At 43.8% G+C, this 12,158-nt stretch overlaps 1 pseudogene; it reads right to left on the bottom strand.

The window, feature by feature from the left end:
- Window positions 1–6,931: 6,931 nt before the first annotated feature.
- On the bottom strand, window positions 6,932–8,223 carry LOC103234914 (glyceraldehyde-3-phosphate dehydrogenase pseudogene; annotated as a pseudogene).
- Window positions 8,224–12,158: the final 3,935 nt, after the last annotated feature.

Raw genomic sequence — 12,158 nt, forward strand, 5'->3', positions numbered from 1 at the left:
AACTGTGCCACAACAAACATGGGGGTGCAGGTATCTCTTGGATACACTGACTTCCTTCCTTTTGGGTACATACATAGCATGGGATTGCTGGATCATATGGTAGTTCTCTTTATAGTTTTTTGAGGAACCTCCATACTGTTCTCCACAGTGGCTGTACTAATTTACATTCCCACCAACAGTGTTGCCAGCACTGTTATTACATATTTTGGATAAAAGCCATTGTAACTGGGGTGAGGTGATATCTCGTTGTAGTTTTGACTCACATTTTTCTGATGGTCAATGATGTTGATGTTGAGTACCTTTTCATACACCTGTTTGCCATTTGTGTGTCTTCCAAAAAATGTCTATTCTGATCATTTGCCCTTAGGTTTTTCCAAATATAAGATCATATTATCTGCAAATAAGGATAATTTGACTTCTTCCTTTCCAATCTGGATGCCCTTTATTTCTTTCTCTTGTGTGATTGCTGTAGCTAGGACCTCCAGTACTATGCTGAGGAACAGTGGTGGAAGTGGGCATCCTTGTTTTGCTTCAGATCTTAGAGGAAAGGTTTTCAGTTTTTCCCCTTTCAGTATGATATTAGCTGTATGTCTGTCATATATGACTTTTATTGTGTTGAGGTATGTTCCTTCTATACCCAGTTTTTTGAGGGTTTTTATCACGAAGGGATGTTGAATTTTATTAAAGGCTTTGTCAGCATCAATTGAAATGATCATATGGTTTTTGTCCTTCATTTTATTGATCTGATGTATCACATTGACTGATTTGCATATGTTGAACCATCCTTGCATCCCTGGGATAAATCCCATTTGGTTATGATAAATGTGAGTGACCTTGCTTTATCTGGCAATACAACTATGAAGTCAGAACTGTTCAAACTGAGGCTGGGAGTGGTGGCTCATGCCTGTAATCCCAGCACATTGGGAGACTGAGGCGGGCGGATCACTTGAGGCCAGGAGTTGGAGACCAGTCTGGCCAACATGGCGAAACCCTGTGTCTACTAAAAATGCAAAAAGTAGCTGGGCGTGGTGGCACAGGCCTGTGATCCCAGCTACTCGGGAGGCTGATGCAGGAGAATCACTTGAACCTGGGAGGTGGAAGTTGCAGTGAGCCGAGATCACACCACTGCACTCCAGCCTGGGTGACAACAAAACAAAACAAAAAACTGTTCAAACTAGAACTTTCTACCTTGTCACTCTGTTTGCCATTGTTTCCCACCAGGTGGAGCCGTGGTCATATTTATTATCTTTACATCTTAACATGTTTACTTATGGTAGGATGACCTCCAGTGGTCCAGCCTTGTGGTATTCATGCCCTTCTGGGACCTATGCCCCTTTGTGTATAGATTGGGCATAGTGACAAGCTTCTAACAAACAGCATATGGCAGAAGTGATGGGATGTCACTTCTGGGACAGGTTACTGGAACACTGGTTTATGTCCTGCTGGTCCTCCCCACCTTGCCTTGCTTGCTCTGTGGAAGGGGCTGCCATGCTGGGAACTGCCCTGGGAAAGGCTCATGGGGCAAGGAACTGATGCCTCCAGTCAACAGCCAGCAAGGACCTGAGGGCTGCCCACTGCCATGAGTGAGTTTGGAAGCAGATTTTCCACCCTGAGATGCCTGCAGCTCCAGCCAGCCCCTTGACTCTAGTCTTGAGGAACCTACAGCCAAAGGCATCCAGTTACCCTCACCCTGATTCCTGACTGTTGGAAATTGTGACATCGTAAATGTTTCTTGTTTTAAGCCAATACATTTTGGTGTAATTTTTGTTTTGTTTTTGTCTTTTTGAGACAGTGTCTCACTCTGTCGCCTGGGCTGGAGTGCAGTGGTACGATCATGGCTCACTGCATGTGGCCTTGGCCTCCCAGGCTCAAGTGATCCTCCTGCCTCGGCCTCTCAAAGCACCAAGATTATAGGCATGCGCCACAATGCCTGGCCTGGCATAATTTGTTATGTGGCAGTAGATAACTAATACATAAGTAATACATATTCTTCTCCCGACTCCCTCTTTTTCCCCCCTCACTGGACTGTCATGTCTGTGAGGGTAGGGACGATTATCAGTATTGTAACCTGTGTGTCATCAGACAGCACAGCACAGGGTATGTTTGTGCCTGGTGTTCAAAAGTTCGTGAGACCAGGCAGAATGGCTCATGCCTTTAATCCCAGCACTTTGGGAGGTCAGGGAGGGCAGATCACCTGAGCCCAGGAGTTTGAGACCAGCCTGGGCAACATGGTGAAACTCCACTTCTGCAAAAAATACAGAAATCAACGGACCTGTCAGTCACATGTACAAAATATGTTCACAGCAACACCTAGATTAGTGTTTGATCAAATAACTGGGTACCAGGTCTAGTGTATTAGTCTGCTTTCACGTTGCTGATAAAGACATACCCAACTCTGGGTAATTTATAAAGAAAAAGAGGTTTAGGCCAGGCACGGTGGCTCACGCCTGTAATCCCACCACTTTGGGAGGCTGAGGCGGGAGGATCACGAGGTCAGGAGATCAAGACCATCCTGGCTAACGAGGTGAAACCCCGTCTCTACTAAAAAAAAAAATAAAAAATACAAAAAATTAGCCGGGTGTGGTGGCAGGCGCCTGTAGTCCCAGCTACTCCGGAGGCTAAGGCAGGAGAATGGTGTGAACCCGGGAAGCGGAGCTTGCAGTGAACAGAGATTGCGCCACTGCACTCCAGCCTGGGTGACAGAGCAAGACTTTGTCTCAAAAAAAAAAAAAAAAAAAAAAAGGCATAATCCAGGTCTTGTCACCCCTGTTGAAGACTCTCCAAGGCTCTGTCTTATGCATGAAATAAAAAAGGAACCTCAGGGCCGGGCACGGTGGCTCAAGCCTGTAATCCCAGCACTTTGGGAGGCCGAGACAGGCGGATCACGAGGTCAGAAGATCGAGACCATCTTGGCTAACAAGGTAAAACCCCGTCTCTACTAACAAAATACAAAAAACTAGCTGGCCGAGGTGGCAAGCGCCTATAGTCCCAGCCACTTGGGAGGCTGAGACAGGAGAATGGCATAAACCCAGGAAGCAGAGCTCGCAGTGAGCTGAGATCCTGCCACTGCACTCCAGCCTGGGTGACAGAGCCAGACTCCGTCTCAAAAAAAAAAAAAAAAAAAAAAAAAACGGAGCCTCTATATCTTGATCTCTTCCTGCCTCGAGTTGAGACTTCACTGAGTCTTGCTCACTGGCGGCTGCCCTTCTCTGGCCTCTCTCAGATCCTCAAGTCCTCCAAGTCCTTTACTAAAGATCTCTGTACTGGCCAGGCATGGCGGCTTACATCTGTAATCCCAGCACTTTGGGAGGCCAAGACAGGTGGGTCACCTGAGGTCAGGAGTTCGAGACCAGCCTGGCCAACATGGTGAAACCCCCCCTCTACAAAAAATACAAAAATTAGCCAGGCGTGGTGGCGTGCACTTGTAATCCCAGCGGCTCAAGGGGCTGAGGCTGGAGAATTGCTTGAACCTGGGAGGCGGAGGTTGCAGTGAGCTGAGATCATGCCATTGCACTCCAGCCTGGGAGAGAGAGCAAGACTCTGTTTCAAAAAAAGGAAAAAAGGATCTCTGCACTTTCACTTTCTCTTCTCCATGCCTGAGTCTCTCCTCTTGTCACTGCCCTTACCCACCATAGCTACCTCCTTTGTATTCCTCCCTGCCAGGTGTCACCAACTCAGAGTGACCTTCCCCAGCCCTGCTCCCTAAAGCAGAATCCTCCTGCAGTCATTTTCCACCACATCACCTAGTTGGACTTTCCTGGTAGCACATTTTTTTGCTCCATGAAATGATTGTATTTCCAGTTATTTATTTAGTTTCCACTTATCCTTATACTAGTAGACGGGAAGCCCCAGGAGAGCTCAGACTTGGTCTGGTGACTGCTCTCTCTGTCCCATCAGTGACAATGTCAGTGTCCTCAGATCTGGGATTATTCATGTGAGTCCAACACCCCCAGAGCCCTCAAGAAGAAAGGGAGAGGCTGTGGCGGGATGGACATCCCTGCCTGCTCAGCCCTTCTCCCTGGGGTCTCTTGGATCTGAACAGCAGCAAGAGATCAGGGCAAATAAATCACTCAATGCTTGTGTGTTTTGTGCGTGTTTTTAGTGCCTCCAGATGCTGAGCATTCGAGGGTTGGTTTCTGAGGTTTTCTGAAATATGCTGGGGCCTTAGTATTGGAAGCAAATTAGGATACTTGTTGTCTGCCTGTGCTCTGTGTCAACCTGAGGAACTCTCAGCTGGGCCACGTGGAGGGTACACAGGATGGGCCCCACAACCCCAGCCTCAGCCTTCCTTCTACTTGTGTTTTTGCAGCACCTGACCCACCTGCTCCCAACCTGCATTTTAGCTTTGACACTTGTGCTATAACTTGTCCTGCCAGTGTTTCGCTGAGACCAAGCATGCCGGAAATGCAGCTTCCCTTGTCATCACTTATCCTTATTGGCTAACAGGTGTTCTACTCTCTTTATTTTATTTTATTTGAGACAGGGTCTTGCTCTGTCACCCAGGCTGTAGTGGAGTGGTGCAGTCTCGGCTCACTGCAACTTCAACCTCCTGGGCTCAGGCAATTCTCCTGCCTCAGCCTCCTGAGTAGCTGGGATTACAGGCACCCGCCACCATGCCCGGCTAATTTTTCTATTTTTAGTAGAGACGGGGTTTCACGATGTTGGTCAGGCTGGTCTCAAACTCCTGACCTCAGGTGATCCACCTGCTTCGCCTCCCAAAGTGCTGGGATTACAGGTGTGAGTCACTGTGCTAGATGAAAATAATTTTTAAATCTTATTTTCCAAGTGTTGAATAATTTTCCTGCACAGAGCTCCTGAAATCATATTATCTCTAAAGGTAACTCTTGATAAGATAAAGGGCTGGTCTGATTCTGGTTTGTACTATTCTTCATTAAAATATCTGAGAACCCACAATTGTTATGGGAAATAGAAAACAAATTGGAGCTTAATTTGTGGCATATATTCCCAATCCCAATGATCAATAATGTCTGTATATCATTTATATTAGTACACAGATTCAGGGGTGGCTGTTTCATGTGGTCTCTGAATTGTGCCTTTATATAGTGTAGGTTCTGTCCTATTTGGCTTGGTAAACTTACATAGGTAAAACAAGAGGTGTTAATAGAAAACAGAGGCCTCCTTGTTGTATGGTTAGTACATCTAGAATTATGTGGTGGTGAGCACTGCTAAAACCAGAGAATTAGCTTCTGTCTGGAGATTATGTAAGGAATCTGGAGTTGCATATTTGAACTGGACTCTACTAGTCTGGAACTGTTTCTTTTACTGCCTACTTTTTTTTTTTTTTTGAGACAGAGTTTCCCTCTGTCACCTGGAGGCAGAGTGCAGTGGCATGTTCTCTGTTCACTACTTTTGTATTTTTGTATTTTTGATTTTTGTATTTTTTGGTAGAGACAGGGTTTCACCATGTGGCCAGGCTAGTCTCAAACTCCTGACCTCAGGTGATCACCTCCCAAAGTGCTGGGATTCCAGCCATGAGCCACCACGCCCTACTGCCTACTTTTATGGGTGAATTCTTTCTCCTTCAAGATCCTTTAAGTCTGGACTGAGATCCTGTAAACCACAGCATATGTACTGGTTTAATTTCCTGGGAGGACTTGTGGGATCTGGTTCTACAAATGAAGTTCTACACATCAGCCTTTGTTCCGTAATGGTGGGCTTTTCATACTACATTAACTGGCTTTCTTCTCACATACGATATTGTCAGTATAGGCTTGGTAGTACATTTCATTTGTCTACATCCTTGCAACTATGGGAGCCAATGCATATTAAACCCATGAAAATGCTACATTGTCAGAAAGGATGAAGTTATTTGTAATAATATCTACCCATTATTCTAAGTAGTTGCACAGACTACTTAGTCAATTGATGTTTTTCATATTTTTATCAGAATCATTATGAATCTTTCCAGATATAATATATGTAAATATGGTTCAGTTATTTATTGATACATTATAACCATAAAATTCAAGCACAGCCAATGTTCTTTAAGGAGCAGTTATTTTTCTAAGCCTTACCCATCATAAATGCATTTATCTGCATTCTGATTAGAATTATTATAATATTTCAGTCTCTGATGACTTGTTAGCTTATAATTTTTTTTTTTTTGAGACAGTCTTGGTCTGTTACCCAGGCTGGAGTGCAGTGGTGCAATCGTGGCTCACTGTAGCTTTGACTTCCTGGGCTCAGGCAATCTTCCCACCTCAGCCTCCTGAGCTGGGACTACAGGCGTGTGCCACCTCACCTGGCTAATTTTTTTTTAAAATTATTTTTTGTAGAGATGGGGTCTCGCTATATGGCCCAGACTGGTCTCAAACTCCTGGGCTCAAGACATCATCCTACCCCTACCTTCCAACGTGTTAGGATTACAGGCGTGAGCCACCGCACCCGGACAGTTTATAATTTATATTGAGATTTGACACCGAATATGTTTTCCAGAATTTGGAAGAGTCAGATGGAAAACTACTACTGAAAGACTTTCATTCCAATTTCCACAAGTATAAATGTTAAATTGAAAGTTGTCAGTGGGTCACAAAGAAAGGAAAAGAGCTTCTTCCTATGCCCATAAAAAGGAAGGACATTTGTAAAGCAATTCTCAATAATATTAAAAATAAATAACCACAAGTAGGTTTCCTTCATTGGTTTCATTTTGTTCTATGTAAATAGGAATCTTTTTTTAAAAAAATCAAATATAGAGTTAGTCGTCATGAAATAATCTACTTATGGACTAGAAAGAAGTCTGAAAATCCTGTTTCTACTTCTGGTACAAAATACACAGGTGTCTACTTGAGGTGACAATGCTGGTTTACATGGTGATATGGTTTGCCTGTGTCCCCACTGAAATCTCATCTTGGATTGTAGCTCCCACAATTCCCATGTGCTGTGGGAGGGACTCGGTGGGAGGTAATTGAATCATGGGGGCAGGTCTTTCTCGTGCTGTTCTCACAAGATCTGATGGTTTTTTTGTTCTTTTTTTTGGCTGAGGACAGGGGACTTTATTGATGGTACACCACAAGGTGCGGCTCCCTAGACCCCTCCCTCTTCAGGGCATCTGCATGGAAACTGTGAGGAAGGGAGATTCTCAGTGTGGTGAGGGACTGAGTGTGGCAGGGACTCCCCAGCAGTGAGGACCTCTGTCTTCCTCTCATGCTCTCTCTGGGGCTGGTGGTCGGGGGTCTTACTCCTTGGAGGCCGTGTGGGCCATGAGTTCCACCATCCTGTTGCTGTAGCCAAATTCATCATCATACCAGGAAATGAGCTTGACAAAGTGGTTGTTGAGGGCAATGCCAGCCCCAGCATTGAAGGTGGAAGAGTGGGTGTCACTGTCGAAGTTGGAGGAGACGACTTGCTGCTCAGCGTAGCCCAGGATGCCCTTGAGGAGGCCCTCCAATGCCTGCTTCATCACTTCCTTGATGTCATCATATTTGGCAGGGTTTTCCCAGATGGCAGGTCAGGTCCATGACCAACACGTTGGCAGTGGGGATATGGAAGGCCATGCCAGTGATCATCCCATTCAGCTCAAGGATGACCTTGCCTACAGCCTTGGCAGTGCCAGTAGAGGCAGGGATGATATTCTGGAGAGCCCCGCGGCCATCATGCTACAGTTTCCCGGAGGGGCCATCCACAGTCTTCTGGGTGGGAGTAATGGCATGGACTGTTGTCATAAGTCCTTCCACAATATCAAAGTTGTCATGGATGACCTTGGCCAGGGGCACTAAGCAGTTGGTGGTGCAGGAGGCATTGCTGATGATCTTGAGGCTGTTGTCATACTTCTCATGGTTCATGCTCATCACGAACATGGGAGCGTCAGAAGAGGTGGCAGAGACGATAACCCTTTTGGCTCCTCCCTGCAAGCGAGCCCCAGCCTTCTTCATAGTGGTGAAGACACTGGTCGATTCCATGATGGACTCAGCGCCAGCATTGCCCCATTTGATTTTGGAGGGGTCTTGCACCTGGAAGATGGTAATGGGATTTCCATTGATGACAAGCTTCCTGTTCTCAGCCTTGATGGTGCCATGGAATTTGTCATGGGTGGAATCATACTGGAACATGTAGACCACATAGTTGAGGTCAATGAAGGGGTCATTGATGGCAACAATATCTACTTTACTAGAGTTAAAAGCAACCCTGGTGACCAGGCTCCCAATTCCAACAAGTCCATTGACTCCAGCCTTCAACTTCACCATGGTGTCTCAGGGATGTACGTGGCTGGCAATGCACAAGAAGATGCGGCTGTCTGTTGAACAGGAGGAGCAGAGAGCCAATCTGATGGTTTTATAACGGGGAGTTTCCCTGCACAAGTTCTCTCTCTTGCCTGCTGCCATGTAAGATGTGCCTTTTGCCTTCTGCCATAATTGGAAGGCCTCCCCAGCCCCACGTGGAACTGTAAAGTCCATTAAACCTCTTTTTCTTTATAAATCACCCAGTCTCGGGTAGGCTTTTATCAGCAGCGTGAAAACAGACTCATACACGTGGGAAAGCCCAAACCCAATGAGTCTATTTCTTGAAGTGTCAATAGCTCAGGGTATCAGGTATTGTCTATTCATCAAGGCACTTTGACTCTCCCTTATCCAAGACCCAATTTCTGGCCTGTAGTTTCCAGGTAACCCTCAGGAAGGTATGAAAGGAAAGCAGAAGTCACTTACTGATTGTAGGACTAAATAATGATGGGGAATTTACTACAGTGACTAATACTATCTAATAAGAAGAAAACAGAATGCTCTATTAGGGCGTACTATATAATTATTCCGAGAGAATTAGATCAGTGTTTCTCCTGGGGGCAAGAACAAATTATGGACACTGAAGATATTGACACATCACCATCCTGTAAAAGTGGACAGTCTCTGAGATATATTTATAATAGTGACATTTAATGCACAAAATTAATCTAAGGAAGGCTGAGCTCATCTTTTTAATTTGAAAGCATTTTTCACATTGTATGTTCAAAAATCAGGGAGGTTTTTACACTATTGTTGAATCATTTTAAAAACAGAATCATATCAAATATGGGCTGGGCATGGTGGCTCACGCCTGTAATCCCAACACTTTGAGAGGCCGAGGCAGGTGGATTGCTTGAGCCCAGGAGTTCGAGACAGCCTGAGCAACATTCTCCAGCTTAGGCAGGAGAATCGCTTGAACCTGGGAGGCAAAGGTTGCAGTGAGCCAAGATCACGCCACAGCACTCCAGCCCAGGCGACAGAATGAGACTCTGTCTTGAAAAAAAAAAAAAAGGATATCAAATATACTTAAGGTTTCTAGTGTCCCGCCCTTGTGTGTATTTCCTATGGTGGGCTACAAGGCGAGGGAATAGATCTTTGGTGCTTTGGCCACCCAGGAAGGGCCAAAGATTAGTTTGAACATACAAACATCTTGATGATTTTTAACTTTTCTTAATTTATAGTCTGATTTTATGAAAGGAAACGTCAGAAAGAATTGTCCAAAATACCAATCACTTGACTAAAATAGGTGCATAATTGCCTAAGAGAAAGGAGTAATTATAGCTTGGCTACCCTATTAGCCATAATGACAATCAAGATATTCAAAAATAGGCCAGGCACAGTGGCTTATGCCCGTAGTCCAACTCTTTGGGAGGCTGAGGCAGGAGGATTGTTTGAGTTCAGGAGTTTGAGATCAGCATGGGCAATATAGGGAGACTCTGTCTCTACAATTTTTTTTTTTAATTACCTGGGCATGGTGGTACATGCCTGTGGTCCCAGCTGAGATGGGATTATCACTTGACTCTGGGAGTTCAAGGCTGCAGAGAGCCGTGATTGCACCTCTGCACTGCAGCTTGGGTGACAGAGTGAGACCCTGTCTCAAAAAAAAAAAAAGAAAAAAAGAAAAAGTAAATATAGGCCAGGCACAGTGGCTTATGCCTGTAATCCCAGCACTTTGGTAAACTGAAGTGAGTAGATCACCTGAGATCAGGAGTTTGAGACCAGCCTGGCCAACAAAGCAAAACGCTGTCTCAGACAAGCCTGAGCAACAAGGCAAAACCCTGTCTCTACTAAAAATACAAAAAATTAGCTGGGCATGGTGGTGCGTGCCCGTAGTCCCAGCTACTTGGGAGGCTGAGGCAGGAGAATCACCTGAACCCGAGAGGCAGAGGTTGCAGTGAGCCAAGATCATGCCACTGGACTCCAGCCTGGGTGACAGAGTGAAACTCTGTCTCAAAAATGAATGAATGAATGAATAAATAAATAAATAAATAAATAAATAAATAAATAAAGTAGAAGGTAACTATAAGGGAATTTCACTTTTTATAAGTGAGAATCTTTTACTGCATGTTTTAAAAAATAAACAATTCAACAGTATGACAAAGGTCAGTAAAAAGGAAGACAAAGTTAAATCTTCTCAAACAAAAATATTTAGTAAGGCAAGAACCTCTGCTACCCAGACAAACTTCACAGAAGGTAAAGAATAACTTTTTACTATGTTTTGCTGAGAGCAGACTGAATACTTTAAGATCCCTTTGTCATTTTAAAGACAGGGAAAAAAAATCAAATTCTAGTTTTACTGTTTTTGCCCATCATCCAGATGGCATGATACAGTCTGTTTTTCTCATTTTCTTTTTAAAATCTTATATGTTAACCCATACTTATACATTATCCAGGTGTTCAAAGATTATTCATTAACTAGCTCAATATTAGTTTGAGGCCATAAAGTTAAAAAGAATCTTATATAGTATGTTTAAACTGGCACTACAGTATGTCATAATCTTATTTTCACTGAGTATATATTCTAGGTTAGCATTTACTTTTTCTCAGCACTTTAAAAATGTGATTCATTGGCCGGGCGCGGTGGCTCAAACCTGTAATCCCAGCACTTTGGGAGGCCGAGACGGGCGGATCACGAGGTCAGGAGATCGAGACCATCCTGGCTAACAAGGTGAAACTCCGTCTCTACTAAAAATACAAAAAACTAGCCGGGCAAGGTGGCGGACGCCTGTAGTCCCAGCTACTCCAGAGGCTGAGGCAGGAGAATGGCGTGAACCCGGGAGGCGGAGCTTGCAGTGAGCTGAGATCCGGCCACTGCACTCCAGCCCGGGCTACAGAGCAAGACTCCGTCTCAAAAAAAAAAAAAAAAAAAAAAAAAAATGTGATTCATTGTCTTCTGATTGAGAAGTCAGCTGTCAGCTTTAATGTTCCTCCTTTGAAGGTAATGCACCCTTTTTTATATGACTGCTTTTAAGATTTTTCTCTTTGCCTTTGTGTTTTAGGAGTTTTACTATAATGTATCTGTGTTTGATTTCCTTCATGTTTATTTTATTTTGGGTTTGAAAGACTTCTTGAATTTGTGGATTAGTGTCTTTCATCAGTTCTAAACATTTGCAGATGTTATGCCTGTCAATATTGCTTCTGCACCGTTTCATCTCTGTATGTCTTCAGGGACTGCAGAAGTCAGCTCACCTCTCTGAGATATTGAGCAATTAGTCTTTTATGGATCAGGCTTATGGTTTCCTTAGTAGGAAAATTTCCTCAAATGCTTGGTAAGTTTTTGGTCTATTTGCTTCCAATCAATTCCATTTATGAGTCCCACCCCTAAAGATCTCTTCTAGATATAATGCTTAAGCATTTAGACTTTTTCTTTTTCTTATGGGAAATTTTAAACGTACAAAAGCAGGGAGAATGTATAATGAAACTTCTTATGTTCAATGATTGTCAATATATGTCAGTCTCATTTCATCTATATACTCCTACTTTCCCTTATGATTGGATTATTTTAAAGCAAATTTCAGACATAGTATTTAACTTATAAACACTTCAGTATGTATCTCCAAGAGATAACTACTATTAAAAACATAATTACAATATCATTACAATATCCCCCCAATATTAAAAATATTTTCTCTTAATTTTTTTTTGAAGCAGGGTCTTGCTCCATTGCCCAGGCTGGGGAGCTGTGGCATGATCATGGCTTGCTGCAGCCTCCACCTCCTTGATTCAAGTGATTCTCCCACCTCAGCCTCCAAAGTAGTTGGAACTACAGGTGTATGCTGCCATGCCTGGCTAATTTATTATTATTATTATTATTATTATTTGTAGAGATGGGGTCTTGCTATGTTGCTTAGGCTGGTCACAAATTCCTGGATTCAAGCAATCTTCCCACCTTGGCCTCCCAAAGTGTTGGGATTACAGGCA

The sequence above is a fragment of the Chlorocebus sabaeus genome, chromosome 6 (genome assembly GCF_047675955.1).
Source record: "Chlorocebus sabaeus isolate Y175 chromosome 6, mChlSab1.0.hap1, whole genome shotgun sequence".
Lineage (NCBI taxonomy): Eukaryota > Metazoa > Chordata > Mammalia > Primates > Cercopithecidae > Chlorocebus > Chlorocebus sabaeus.